This window comes from Macaca fascicularis, chromosome 14, assembly GCF_037993035.2.
Source record: "Macaca fascicularis isolate 582-1 chromosome 14, T2T-MFA8v1.1".
Classification (NCBI taxonomy): Eukaryota; Metazoa; Chordata; class Mammalia; order Primates; family Cercopithecidae; genus Macaca; species Macaca fascicularis.
This window is the reverse complement of record NC_088388.1, coordinates 74,550,303-74,564,736: the sequence shown is the minus strand read 5'-3', so window position 1 is coordinate 74,564,736 and position 14,434 is coordinate 74,550,303. Positions and strand designations below refer to the sequence as shown.

At 41.7% G+C, this 14,434-nt stretch overlaps 1 protein-coding gene across 2 annotated transcripts in view; it reads right to left on the bottom strand.

Moving 5' to 3' along the window:
• The window catches only part of MOGAT2 (monoacylglycerol O-acyltransferase 2), a 60,865-nt gene that overhangs the window by 43,401 nt on the left and 3,030 nt on the right, over positions 1-14,434 (bottom strand). The gene's annotated exons all lie outside the window — the stretch shown is intronic.

Below are 14,434 nucleotides of genomic sequence, written 5' to 3'. Positions count from 1 at the left end.
TGCAACCTGCAAGTCTAAAATTATTAAAAATAAAATGTTAAAAAGATATGCCATTTCCAATTACAACAAAAATCACTTTAGAACAGAGAACTTTTCCATCTTTATGAGTGGAATGTCTCAAAAATCATAAAATGAAAATTCTTCTTTATTCAATAAGTTCCATGCAATTCCATAAAACTTTTTTCATAAAAGTTTTCAAAGAGTTTTTCAAGCTGATTCTAAAATTAACAGGGAAGTCTTAAGGACAAGGCTTCCAATGCAATATAAGCACTATGAGAGAAATATTTTACATCCCAGAGCATGGAACAGTGCATAAATTTTAGATCCCAGAGTATGGAACAGTGCCTGGTACATAGTAGGAGCTCAAAAAAAAAATTGTGAAAAAATGAATGACAACTTAAAAGAAAAAGGAGGCCAGGCATGGTGGCTCATACCTATAATCCCAGCACTTTGGGAGGCAGAGAGGGGCGGATCACAAGAGGTCAGGAGTTCAAGACCAGCCTGGCCAACATGATGAAACCCTGCCTCTACAAAAATATAAAAATTAACCGGGCATGGTGGTGCACACCTGTAATCACAGCTACTAGGGAGGCTGAGACAGGAGAATCACTTGAACCCGGGACGGGGAGGTTGCAGTGAGCCGAGATCAGGCACTCCAGCCTGGGTAACAGAGAGAGACTCTGTGTCAGAAAAGAAAAAAAAAGGAAGAAAGAAAAGGGAGAAGAAGAGAAGAAGGAAGAGAGATTTGCCTACCAAGTATTAAGAACTAGAATAACTCTTGAGTATAATTTAAGCACAGGGTAAATAAATAGACCAATAAAACAGGATATAGAGTTTAGAAACAGACCCACATACATACAAAAACTTGTTATATACTGGAGGAAGCATTATTAATCAGTGAGGAAAGGGGAAACTATTCAAATAACCTGCTTAAAGAGATATGAAAAAAATAGATTCTTATCTTTATCCCTGGGATTTACATTCAGCTACAAGCCACAGGAAAGTGGCCTAATGAAACATGGATTAATTTTCTCTCATAAAAAGAAACCCAAAAATGAACAAAAGAAGAAAACTATGCGGATTAAAAGAACCCAGAGGCAGAATTCCATTAATGTTTCATATTCCTTCTGCCTGTCCATTTACAACCTTTAGATTGCAGTTTCTGTCTTCAAGTTCATCCCGGTGGGTGGGGAGAGGTCCCCAAACACCTGTGGGACTGTGGCCCCAGCCAGTGTCCATGTTCTTGACACCGTCGAGAGAATGAATTCAAGGACAAGCAGGAAAATAGTGAAAGTACAGAGATTTATTGCAAAGCAAACAGTACATACTCAAGAAAGGGGAGTGCGGGTGTACTCAAGAGAGTCATACAGTGGGGTTTGGGGTTTCTACCTTTATGGGGTTTCTTTAACCAGGGGGTGGAATATACATGAAAATTCCTGGAAAAAGGTGAAGATTTATCAGAATTGTGGTGCCACCCATTTTTACACCAAATATGGGTGTTCCTGAAACTGTCATGGCGCGGGTGGGAGTGTGATGTGTATGTTAATGACGGCATAATGAGGTCCTAGATGAAACCTAGGTCAAATCCAGCACCGCGTTATGTCCAGTTGGTCTTAGCCAGCTTGGTCCAAAACTTTGGTTTTCAGAGTCCTATCAGTCTCTAGCTTCTGCAGCTATTTCAATTTTTCTTTTGCTAGTCATATGAAACTGCTGCCTGGAATTTTCTATTCTCCTGTAACCACCTTGTGTTATTCCTGTGTCAAAGCTTGTGACTTCATGGTGGCAAAAGGGTGATTCATCTCTAGCCTATGTCCATTTTTCAGAAAAGAAGGAGTAGAAGGACGGAGGAAGGTAGATGGAAATGCACTCATATCAAGAAAGCCATATTTTCACAGAAATCCCTAGCAGTCATCTTCTCTTATGCTTCAATGGGCAGAACCATGTCACATAACCTTTTCTGACTACAAGGAAGTCCAGAAAGAGAAGTACACTGCTGACCTGAACAGGAATAACCTGGGGTGCTCTAAGTAAGGAAGAAGAGTAGTCTGCTATACTACCTCACATTACACACAAAACATAGACTACAAATCTAAAGACAAAAAACTTAAAAAATATAATATAAGGTAATATCTTCATGACATCAGAGCAGGGAATTTTTCTTAAACAGGCAGAAAGTGCAGCTCACAAAGTAATAGATTGATAAGTTTGACTACGTTAAAATTTGAAAGCTCTGTATGTCAAAAGATACTATAAACAAGGTTGAAAGATAAGCCACAGCCTGGGAGATGATATTTGCAATGCACATAAACCATGGGTGATTAATATGCAGGCTACATTAGAAACTTGTATAAAATAATTTTTCAAAGTAAAACAACCTGATAGAAAAGTGGGTCAAGGCAAAACAGAACAAAACATGAGCAGCAAAACAGACACTCCAATAGGCAATAAACACATAAAAAGATGTTCAACCTTACTGGTATTCAAATTTAAACACCCATGATACAACATTTCACACCCTTCTGAATGGCAAAAGTTTTAAAGTCTGGTTATAACGGATATTGGTGAGGAGATTGAGAAATAGAAACTCCCACATACTGCAGGTGGGAGTATAAATTGGTACAACCATTTTGGAAAGAATTTGTTCCTTGTATATTCAAAGAAGCATATACCCTATGACTCAAAAACTCTACTTCTGGATTATCAACCCTAGGGAATTGTTTTCACATGGGCAATGGAGACATATATAAGAAAAAATATGTTGTATTGTTTGTAATAGCTAAAAAGTAGGAACAACCTAACTGTTCCTCAGCAGATATATATGTGTGTATGTGGGTGGGTGTGTGTTGGGGGGGATGTATTTAAGTGGTTTATCATACAACAGACTACCAGAGAGCAGTTCAAATGGCCTAACCAGATTTAGATGTATCAGTATGGATAAATCTCACATTCCTATTGATGAGTGAAAAAGGCACATTGTAAGAGTTTCACAAAGCATGATACTATTCAGGAAAAATACAATGTTAAATACACAAAGAATACAGATTATTATAGGTACACATGTGTGTAAAAAAACAAAAACATGCATCCATGTCATCTTCCATATGGTGGGAAGGAAGGAAGGAAGACGGAGTATGCTCTGTATGGAACCTAAAATGTATCTGTGTCATTTTATTTAAGTGAGCTACAAAACTGTCACCAAGGGTCTCTCACTGGAAAATCTGGAACAACTGGGCATCAAAATTTAAAAGGGGGGAGGGGCCAAGATGGCCAAGTAGAAACAACTCTGGTCTGTTTCTCCTACCAAGACAAATGCAAAAGACAAGTGATTTCTGTCAACTAAGGGACACAGATGTTCTCATTGGGACTGGATAGATGGTGGGCGTGACCCACAGAGAGGGAGGAACAGCAGGGTGGGGCGACAATTCATCCAGGAGCAAAGGGACCACCCTCCCCCAGCCAAGGGAGGTGGTGAGGGACTGTGCTACCTGCCTGGGATTCTACACTTTTCCCAGGGATTTTTGCAATCTGTGGATCAGAAGATTCCTTTGTGTGCCAACACCACCAAGGCCTTGGGTCCCAAGCACAAAACTGGGCATACCCACGACAGGGGCACTGGTTAGCAGCCACTGGGGCAGGCACTGAGCTGCAGGATTTTTACATACTCTGGTGGCTCCCGGAACTCCAGGGTGGCAGGAGAACCATCCAATCCCATGGAAAGGGGGCTGAAGCCAGGGAGGCAAGCAGTCTCACTCAGCAGGTCCCACTCCCACGGAACCTCACAAGCTAAGACCTACTGACTTGGAATCCTCGCAGGCCAGCACAACAACCTGGAGTCTGCCTAAGATGACCAAGTTCCCAGGGGTAGGGGTGATCACCATTACTGCAGCTCTAGTCAGTGATTTTCCCTGGCCATTGCTAGGGAGGTTGGGCAGTTTGGATGAGCAGTATTCTCCACAGTGCAGCACAGCAGCTGTGGCAGATCGTGGCCAGATTGCTTCTTTAGGTGGGACCCAGATCCATCCCTCCTAACTGGCCAGGGTCTCCCTGCAAGATTCCAGCAACTCTAGCCAGGGGCATACAGACAGAACTCTCATCTCCCTGGGACAGAGCATCTGGGAGGAGGGGCGGCCATGGTCTTAGGTTCAGTGGACTTAATCTTTCCTGCCTGCTGGCTCTGAAGAGTCCAGGCAATCCAGATGATGGGGATTCCCCCAGCACAGTGCACGAGTTCTGCTAAGGTGCAGCCAGACTGCTTCCTTAAGCGGGACCCTGATCCCATGCCTCCTGACAGGGTGAGACCTCCCAACAGGGGTGGCCAGACACCTCATACAGTAGAGTTCTGACTGGCATCAGGTCAGTACCTCTCTGGGACAAACTTCTGGAGGAGGGAGCAGGCAGCAATCTTTGCTGTTCTGCAGCCTCCACTGGGGATACCAAGGCAAACAGGGTCTGGAGTGAACCCCCAGCAAACTGCTGCAGACCTGAAGAAGAGAGGCCTGACTGTTAGAAGAAAAAATAAATAAAAAGCAACAACACCAACATTCAACAAAAAAGGCCCTAAAAAAACCCCATCCAAAGGTAAACAGCCTCAAAGAGAAAAGGCAGACAAATTCACAAAGATGAGGAAAAACCAATGAAAAATGCTGAAAATTCCAAAAGCCAGAATGCCTCTTTTCCTCCAAATGATTGCAAAACCTTTCCATCAAGGGCACAGAACTGGGCTGAAGCTGAATGGATTAACTGACAGAAGTAGGCTTCAGAAAGTGGGTAATAATGAACTTCACTGAGCTAAAGGATTATGTTCTAACCCAATGCAAAGAAGCTAAGAACCATGACAAAACTGTACAGGAGCTGTTAACTAGAATAACCAGTTTAGAAAGGGACATAAATGACCTGATGGAGCTTAAAAATACAGCATGAGAACTTCATGATGCAAACACAAGTATCAACAGCCAAATCAATCAAATGGAAGAAAGAATATCAGAGCTTGAAGACTATCTTGCTGAAATGAGGCAGGCAGACAAGATTAGAGAAAAAAGATTGAGAAATGAACAAAACCTCCAAGAACTATGAGACTATGTATAAAGACCAAACCTACAGCTGATTGGAGTACCTGAAAGAGATGGGGAGAATGGAACCAAGTTGGAAAACACCCTTCAGGAAATCATCCAGGAGAACTTCCCCAACCTAGCAAGACAGGCCAACATTCAAATTTAGGAAATCCAGAGAGTCCCAGGTAGATACTCTATGAGAAGATCAACCCCAAGACACATAATCATCAGATTCTCCAAGGTCAAAATGAAGCAAAAATGTTAAGGGCAGCCAAAGAGAAAGGCCAGGTCACCTACCAAGGGAAGCCCATTAGACTAACGGTGGACCTCTCAGTGGAAACCCTACAAGCCAGAAGAGATTGGGGGCCAGTATTCAACATTCTTAAAGAAAAGAATTTCCAACATAGAATTTCATATCCAGCCAAACTAAGCTTCATAAGCAAAGGAGAAATAAAATCCTTTTCAGACAAGCAAATGCTGAGAGATTTCGTCACCAGGGCTGCCTTGCAAGAGCTCCTGAAGGAAGCACTAACCACTAAACAGGGAAAGGAAAAACCATTACCAGCCACTACAAAAACACACTGAAGTACTCAGACCAACAACACTATGAAGCAACTACGTTAACAAGTTTGCAAAATAAACCAAGCAGCATCATGATGACAGGATCAAATTCACACATAACAATATTAACATTAAATGTAAATAGGCTAAATGCCGCAATTAAAAGACACAGAATGGCAAGCTGGATAAAAAGACAAGACCATCAGTGTGCTGTGTTCAAGAGACACATCTCAAGTACAGAGACACACATAAGCTCAAAATAAAGGGATGGAGAAAAATTTACCAAGCAAATGGAAAGCAGAAAAATGCAGGGGTTGCAATCCTAGTTTTTGACAAAATAGATTTCAAGCCAACAAAGTTAAAAAAAGACAAGGACATTACATAATGGTAAAGGGTTCAATTCAATAAGAGCTAACTATCCTAAATATATATGCACCCAATACAGGAGCACCCAGATTCATGAAACAAGTTCTTAAAGACCTACAAAGAGACTTAGGCCCTGACACAATAATAGTGGGAAACATTAATACCCCACTGTCAGTATTAGACAGATCATCGAGACAGAAAATTAACAAAGATATTCAGGACTTAAACTCAGCTCTGGACCAAGTGGACCTGATAGAATCCACACAACTCTTCACCCCAAAACAACAGAATATACATTTTTCTCAGTGCCACATGGCACTTACTCTAAAATCGATCACATAATTAGAAGTAAAACACTCCTCAACAGATGCAGAAAAACTGAAATCATAACAAACAGTCTCTCAGATCACAGTGCAATCAAATTACAACTCAAGATTAAGAAATCCACTCAAAACCACACAACTACATGGAAATTGAACAACCTGCTCCTGGATGACTTCTGGGCAAATAATGAAATTAAGGCAGAAATCAAGAAGTTCTTTGAAACTAAAGAGAACAAAGAGACAATGTTCCAGAATCTCTGGGATGCAGCTAAAGCAGTGTTAAGAGGAAAATTTACAGCACTAAATGCCCATATCAGAAAGTCAGAAAGATCTCAAATTGACACCCTAACATCATAACTAAATAACTAGAAAACCATGGCAGACAAACCCCAGAGCTAGCAGAAGACAAGAAATAACAAAGCTCAGAGAGGAACTGGAGAAGATAGAGACATGAAAAGTTCAAAAAATCAACAAATCCAGGAGCTGTTTTTTTGAAAAAAAAAAAATTAATAAAATAGATACAGTGCTAGCTAGACTAATAAAGAAGAAAAGAGAGAAGATTCAAATAAACACAATCAGAAATGATAAGGGGGATAACACCACTGACTCCCCAGAAATACAAACAACCATCAGAGAATACTATAAACACCTCTATGCAAATAAGCTGGAAAATCTAGAAAAAAATGGATAAATTCCTGGACACATACACCCTCCCAAGACTGAACCAGGAAGAAGTTGAATCCCTGAACAGACTGAAAAAAAGCTCTGAAATTGAGGCTGTAATATATAGCCTACCAACAAAAAAACCCAGGACCGGATGGATTTACAGCTGAATTCTACCAGAGGCACAAAGGGGAACTGGTACCATTTCCTCTGAAACGATTTCAAACAATTGAAATGGAGGGACTCCTCCCTAACTCATTTTATGAGGTCAGTTTCATCCTGATACAAAAAAAAAAAAAGAAGAAGAAGAAGAAGAAGAAAACTTCAGGCCAATATTCCCAGTGAACATTGATGCAAAAATCCTCAATAAAATACTGGCAAACCAAATCCAGCAGCACATCAAAAAGCTTATCCATCATGATGAAGTCCCTGGAAGCAAGGTTGGTTCAACATATGCAAATCAATAAATGTTATTTATCACATAAACACAACTAAAGACAAAAACTACAAGCTTATCTCAATAGACACCAAAAAGACCTTAAGTAAAAATTCAACACTGCTTCATGTTAAAAAGTTTCAATAAACTAGATATCAAAGGAACATACCTCAAAATGATAAGGGCCATTTATAACAAACCCACAGCCAATATCATACTGAATGAGCAAAAGCTGGAAGCATTCCCCTTGAAAACCAGCACAAGACAAGGATGTCCTCTCTCGCTACTCTTATTCGACATAATATTGGAAGTTGTGGCCAGGGCAATCAGGCAAGAGAAAGAAAAAAGGGTATTCAAATAGGAAAAGAGGAAGTCAAATTGTCTTTGTTTGCGGATGACATGATCCTATATCTAGAAAACCCCATGGACTCAGTCCAAAAGCTTCTTAAGCTGATAACCAACTTCAGCCAAAAAAAAAAACAAAAAACAAAAAAAACAAAAAACACTTCAAGATACAAAATCAATGTGTAGAAATCACAAGCATTCCTATACACCAGTAATAGACAAGCAGAGAGCCAAATCATAAATGAACTCCCTTTCACAATTGCCACAAAGAGAATAAAATACCTAGGAATACAGCTAACAAGGAAAGTGAAGAACCTCTTCAAGAAGAACTACAAACCACTGCTCAAGGAAATCAGAGAGGACACAAACAGATGGAAAAACATTCCATGCTCATGAATAGGAAGAATCAATGTCACAAAAATGACCATACTGCCCAAAGCAATTTATAGATTCAATGTCATTCCCATTAAACTACCATTTACATTCTTCACAGAATTAGAAAAATCTATTTAAAAAACCACAAGGAACCAAAAAAGAGCTCATACAGCCAAGACAATCCTAAGCAAAAAGAACAAAGCTGGAGGCATCACACTACCTGACTTCAAACTATATGACAAGGTTACAGTAACAAAAAAGCATGGTACTTGCAGAAAAACAGGCACACAGAACAATGGAACAGAATAGATAACTCAGAAATAAAACTGCATATCTACAACCATCTCATCTTTGCCAAAGCTGACCAAAACAAGCAATGGGGAAAGGATTCCCTATTCAACAAATAGTGCTGTAAGAACTGGATAGCAGCCTGGACAGCATGGCGAAACCCTGTCTTTACCAAAAATAAAAAATTAGCCAGGCGTGGTGACGCAGGCCTGTATTCCCAGCTACTTGGGAGGCTGAGGCAGGAGAATCACTTGAACCCTGGAGGGGGAGGTTGCAGTGAGCCGAGATTGCGCCACTGCACATCAGCCTGGGCGACAGAGGGAGACTCTGTCTCAAAACAAAACAAAACAAACAAAACAAAACAAAAAGGAAGTGCCTTCTCTCACCTTCTGGCCTCTCCCGTCTCCCAGCACACCTACTTCAGTGCGGAACAAAGCTGTGGCTGAGCTCAGGTGCTATTGCAACATGACCAGGTGTGTGCACGCTTGGGACAGCGCTGACATGCCAGCCCCCTGTTGCCTTGGCCCCCTCCAGACTTTGGATGCCAGTGAGCATGGGAGGGAGGCAGGGGGCTAAGGGAAGCTCAGTGCGGGCCTGCAGGTGCCCCTCCGCATGAATAGCCTGGGCACCCTGGAGGGCATGTTGATGGCAGCAGGAGGCAGACAGGCTCCTGGGCAGAAAGCGGTGGGTCCCCAGTGAAAGCCCACCTTCAAGCCATGGATGGCCTGAAGCCTGGGAGCTGGGCTGCCAATTCCGGGAGGAATCCATCTCCCAGAGTGAGACCTTGTGGTGCTTTTTCCCGGCCGCCCATGGACCAATCAGTATGCACTTCATCCCTTCTGAGCCTATAAAAATCCCCAGACTTAGCCAGACTCTGACAGACCTCAGGACTACCAGCTATGGGAATAAGCTGCCCACTTCAGGTCTCCTCCATTCGTCAGGATGACCTGCCTGTGGAAAGGAGCTATCCATTGCTGGTCTCTTTGCTGAAAGCTGGACACTTGGGAAGACCTGCCTGAAGAGAGGAGCTACCGACTGCAGGTCTCCTGAGAGCTGTTCTGTTGCTCAGTGAAGCCCCTCTCTGCCTTGCTCACCCTCCAGTTGTCCACATGCCTCATTCTTCCTGGACGAGGCAGGACAAAAACTTGGGACTTGCTGAATGACGGGACTGAAAGAGCTGTAACACAAACAGGGCTGAAACACACCCCCCAGCTTGCCACGTTGCGGGTGACGAGAAGAAGAGAAGAGCTGCAGCCTTCAGGGAACCCAGACGTAGGGGCTTCCCAAGCCAATGCTGTGACACCCTCTTTGGGGCTCTGCAGTTCCAAGCTTCCAGGTGCCACCATGCTCCCTTCATCCAGATGCAGGTGCCCACCGTAGAAGTTGCATGCCATACGTCTGGTCCAGCCACAGTCAGATGTGCACAGTGACCAGACCCCACGCTCACTTGCCACACACCCCTTGCTGTTCTGCGCCTGGCTCGCCCTTGGCAGGTGTGGGATCCGGGCGGTAGCTCGAGCTCAGAGGGCCAAGCGGGTGGAATGAGCCCAGTGGCGCGAGCAATACTTAGGCAGAAGGCGCCTCTGGTCGCAGAGGTTTGCAGCTGGCGAAGCACACCCAAAGGATCCCATGACAAGAGGACTGATAGTATTTGACTTTAAGACATATTATAAAGCTTAATGATCAACAGAGTGTGATATTAGTGAAAAAAGAGAGAAACAGATAAATGGAATAGAATAGAGAGTCCAGAAATAGACCCACATGCATACAGAGGGTCCCTGACTAATGATGGTTCAATCTATGATTTTTAAATTTTGTGATGATGCAAAACTGACACGCATTAGTAGTATATAGCAGTCTCCCTTTATCTGCAGGGAAGACATTCCAAGACCTCCAGTGGTTACCTGAAACCAAGGCTAGTAAAACCCTACATATACTCTGCTTTTTCATATACATATATGTCTATAATAAAGTTTAATTTATAAATTAGGCACAGTAAGAGATAAACAACAATAATAATAAAATAGAACAATTGTAACAATATACTATAATAAAAGTTATATGAATATGGTCTCTCTCTCTCTTTTTCCCCCTCTCTCAAAACATCTTATCGTACTATACTGTGGGTATAGAAACCACAGAAAGCAAAAGCACAGATAAAGGGAGATTGCTGTACAAACATTCAGTTTTTCACTTTCAATACACTATTCAACAAATTAAAAGAGATACTCAAGACTTCATTCTATGAAATGGACTTTTTTTAAAAAAAAATTTTGCCCAACCATAGGCTAATGAAAGTGTTCTGAGCATGTTTAAGGTAAGTTAGGCTAAGCTATGATGTTTGATAAGTTAAAGAAATGCATTTTTCACATACAATATTTTCAATTTACAATGAGTTTAACTCCATCATGAGTCAAGAAGCATCTGTATAGTCAACTGATGTTTGAGAAAGGAGCAAAGGCAATACAATGGAGCAGAGGTAGTCTTTTCAACAAATGAGACTAGAAAACTGAAATCTAGACGCAAAAAAAAAATGAATCTTGACCCAGACCTTACACCCTTCACAAAAATTAACTTGAAATGGCTCATAGACCTTAATGTAGAATATAAAGGTATGAAACTCTCAGAAGATAACATAGGAGAAAACATATAGTCTTGGATTTGCTGATAACTATTTACTAAAGTTTAAAAATTGTGTTTTTTAGAGAGATGGGGTCTTGCTATGTTGCCCAGGCTAGTCTCAAACTCCTGGGCTCAAGTGATCCTCCTGTTTCAGCCTCCCAAAATGCTGGGATTACAGGCATGAGCTACCACATACAGCCATGGTAATGACTTTTTAGCTACAACACCAAAGGCATGACCCTTTTATGAAAGAATTTATGAATCGGACTTTGTTAAAACTAAATACTTGTGTTCTTCAAAAGACACTGTGAAGAGAATGGAAAGACAAACCAGACTGAGAAAATATTTGCAAAAGACTTAGGATGAAGGGTATCAAGCTATCATCCAAAATATACAAACAACTAGTAAAACTCAACAGTAAGAAAATGAACAACCCAGATAAAAAATGAACAAAAGTAGGCATAGTGGCTCACACCTGTAGTCCCAGCTACTTGGACGGCTGAGGTGGGACAATCACTTGAACCCAGAAACTCGAGTCTATAGTGAACTATGATCGTGCACTCCCACCTGGGTGACAGAGCAAGACCCCATCTCCAAAAAAATAAAAATAAAAATAAATTTAATAGACAAAACACTGGAACATACATCTCACCAAAGAGATGTACTGATGGCAAATAAGCGTATGAAAAGATGCTTAACATTGTATATTACTAGAGATTTACCAATTAAAACAATGAGATACTACTATATACCTGTTAGAATGTGAAAAGTCCAAAACACTGATGATAAAACCAAATACCTGAGAGGACATGGGACAACGAGAACTCTCATTTGTTGCTGGTAGGAGCACAAAATGGTACAGCTACTGTGGAAGACAATTGGGCAGTTTGTTACTAAACTAAGCATGATCTAACTGTGTCATCTAGCAATTGTACTCCTTGGTATTTACCCAAAGGAGTTGAAAGCTTATGTCCCCACAGAAACCTACACACGGATGTTTCTAGTGACTTTATTCATAATTACCAAAACTTGAGAGCAACCAAGATATCTTTCAGTAGGTGAATGGATAAATAAACTGTGATACATCCAGATAATGAAATGTTATCCAGCTCTAAAAAGAAATGAGCTAACAAGACATGAAAAGACATGGAGGAAATTTAAATGCATATTTCTAAGTTATTTGATTCAGGGCAGAGGACTACACAAGGCTGTGAACATTGGGAAGTTAGGGTCACTGTGGGCCTTCTTAAAGGCTGGCTACCATGCAAAGTTTTTCACCTTTATCAGAAGAAAGTAGTTCTTAGTATTTATCTGTGATTCTTTAAATATGCCATATCAAAAATCATCCCTCTTTACAGTCCTAAAGTTTTTGATGTGTGATACTCTCTCTCTCTCTCTCTCTCTCTCGGCCCTCAGAAGTCAAATGATGAGGTGCTGTGACCACCAGAATGAATGCTAAATAAGCCACATAATAGATGACTGCTAGACTTGTCTATCCCACAGGGTCACTGGATGGTCCAGGGAGGTTGAATGCGTTTTTCAAATCCAAGTAAATAAATGTGGAGGGTGATGTAAATGACAAAATTTTCCTTACACTTCTTATGCTGGGAGAACTCCTACTCATCTCTTACTAGTCATTCATTCAGCACCAGTGTTAACCTCTGTTAGGTTGACCATACTCTTTGATAATTATTTACTTATATGTCTGTCTCTCAGTTCTCCAATAACACATTCCTTCAAGTGAGGGCTCCTCCAGAGCTAGAATCCATATGTATCCTATAGTCCTCAAGGCACAAAGTAGGAATCAGGAGACTAGACTTGCTAAATCAAAGAAGGATAAACTATCAGTGATTCTCAGAATAGACATCCTCCCTCCAATTTTTAGCCTTTTCTAAACCTTTGGAAATCATTATTGGAAATGCATCAGCCAAATCCCAGGGAGTTCCGCAGGGGTGAAGGGAGGAAATGTACCACCAGATTATGTTCTTTAAAAAATATATCTCCTAACGACTGGAAAACAGCACCAGGCATTATTTTATTTACGGAACTCAAATCAAATCACCAAGAGGCAAAGACCTAAGTAGCAGGAAGTTCAGCAGATAATTGACTAATAAGAGCTGTCTTCTCATCCTATTTGATTCTAGGGTTAAAGAAAATCTGTGTTGTGCAATCCATTTATAATCTAAACACATACATGACTTTCTCCCCCCGAAACACCAACGCTCCCAGCTTAACTGATGCTGAAAACTCTGCCTATATTGTAGGGGAAAAGAGCTGAAGTCCAGTGGATGTAGCTAGTGGAAGAGTGCGGGAGACATAAATTGAGAGACAGCAAAGACAGAACAAAAGTTACTTGGAGGAACAAGAGATCTTCTGGAGAAGGTGTCCAAGTGGTTTCTTAGGATGCTCCACTTATGGGTCTTCTGGGTGAGCCTTTTGGATACTAATAGCTACCATTTATTGAGCCATTGCCATATGCCAGATGTTGTGGTAAGCATTTTTAGTGCATTATCTCATTTTAATTCTCAGAACAACCTTGCAAGTTCAGTATTGGTACCCCCATTCATAGATGAAACTGAAGGTCAGAAGATTGTAGTGATTTGCCCATTGCCATAGAGTTAAGAGCTACAAAAGCCACGAATCCCTGCAGATTAGATTTGACTCAAAGCTTCTGCCCTGGGTCGTTAACTATCCTCACAAAACCACTTTTCTTTTCTTTTTTTTTTTTTTTTTTTTTTTTTGAGATGGAGTTTTGCTTTTGTCACCCAGGCTGGAGTGCAATGGCACTGTCTCGGATCACTGCAACCTCCACCTCCCAGGTTCAAGCGATTCTCCTGCCTCAGCCTCCTGAGTAGCTGGGATTACAGGCACACAGCACCACGCCCAGGTAATTTTTATATTTTTAGTACAGACAGGGTCTTGAATTCCCGACCTCAGGTGATCCACCCGCCTCAGCCTCCCAAAGTGCTGGGATTACAGCGTGAGCCACGACGCCCGGCCCACTAAACCATTTTTGAGGCAGCTAGTAAGTATTTCCTCCATTCTACAGATGAGGAGAATGAAGCCCAGGGATGACTTAACTTGCCCAAGTGACACAGAGAGTAGCGGAGCCAAACCAGGTTTCCAACTCCAAAATCTCTTCTGCTTTAAAGATAGAAGAAGAGCAACCGCGAAGAGTGAGAACGTGCCAGAAGGCCCCTGCAGGCCAGGCACTGCCCTCTCCTAGGACACAGCTCCGACCCACCCCCAACCTCCACAATTAAGCCACTTTCAAGAATTTTCTTTTCTCTACCTCTGCCCCAGTGTGGCCCCTGAACTGAACAGGGACTGGGTGGTTCTTGGGAGAGTCTAAAAGATACCTTCGCAAAGATTCCCTAGGAAGGGAACAGCCAGGGCACCACCAG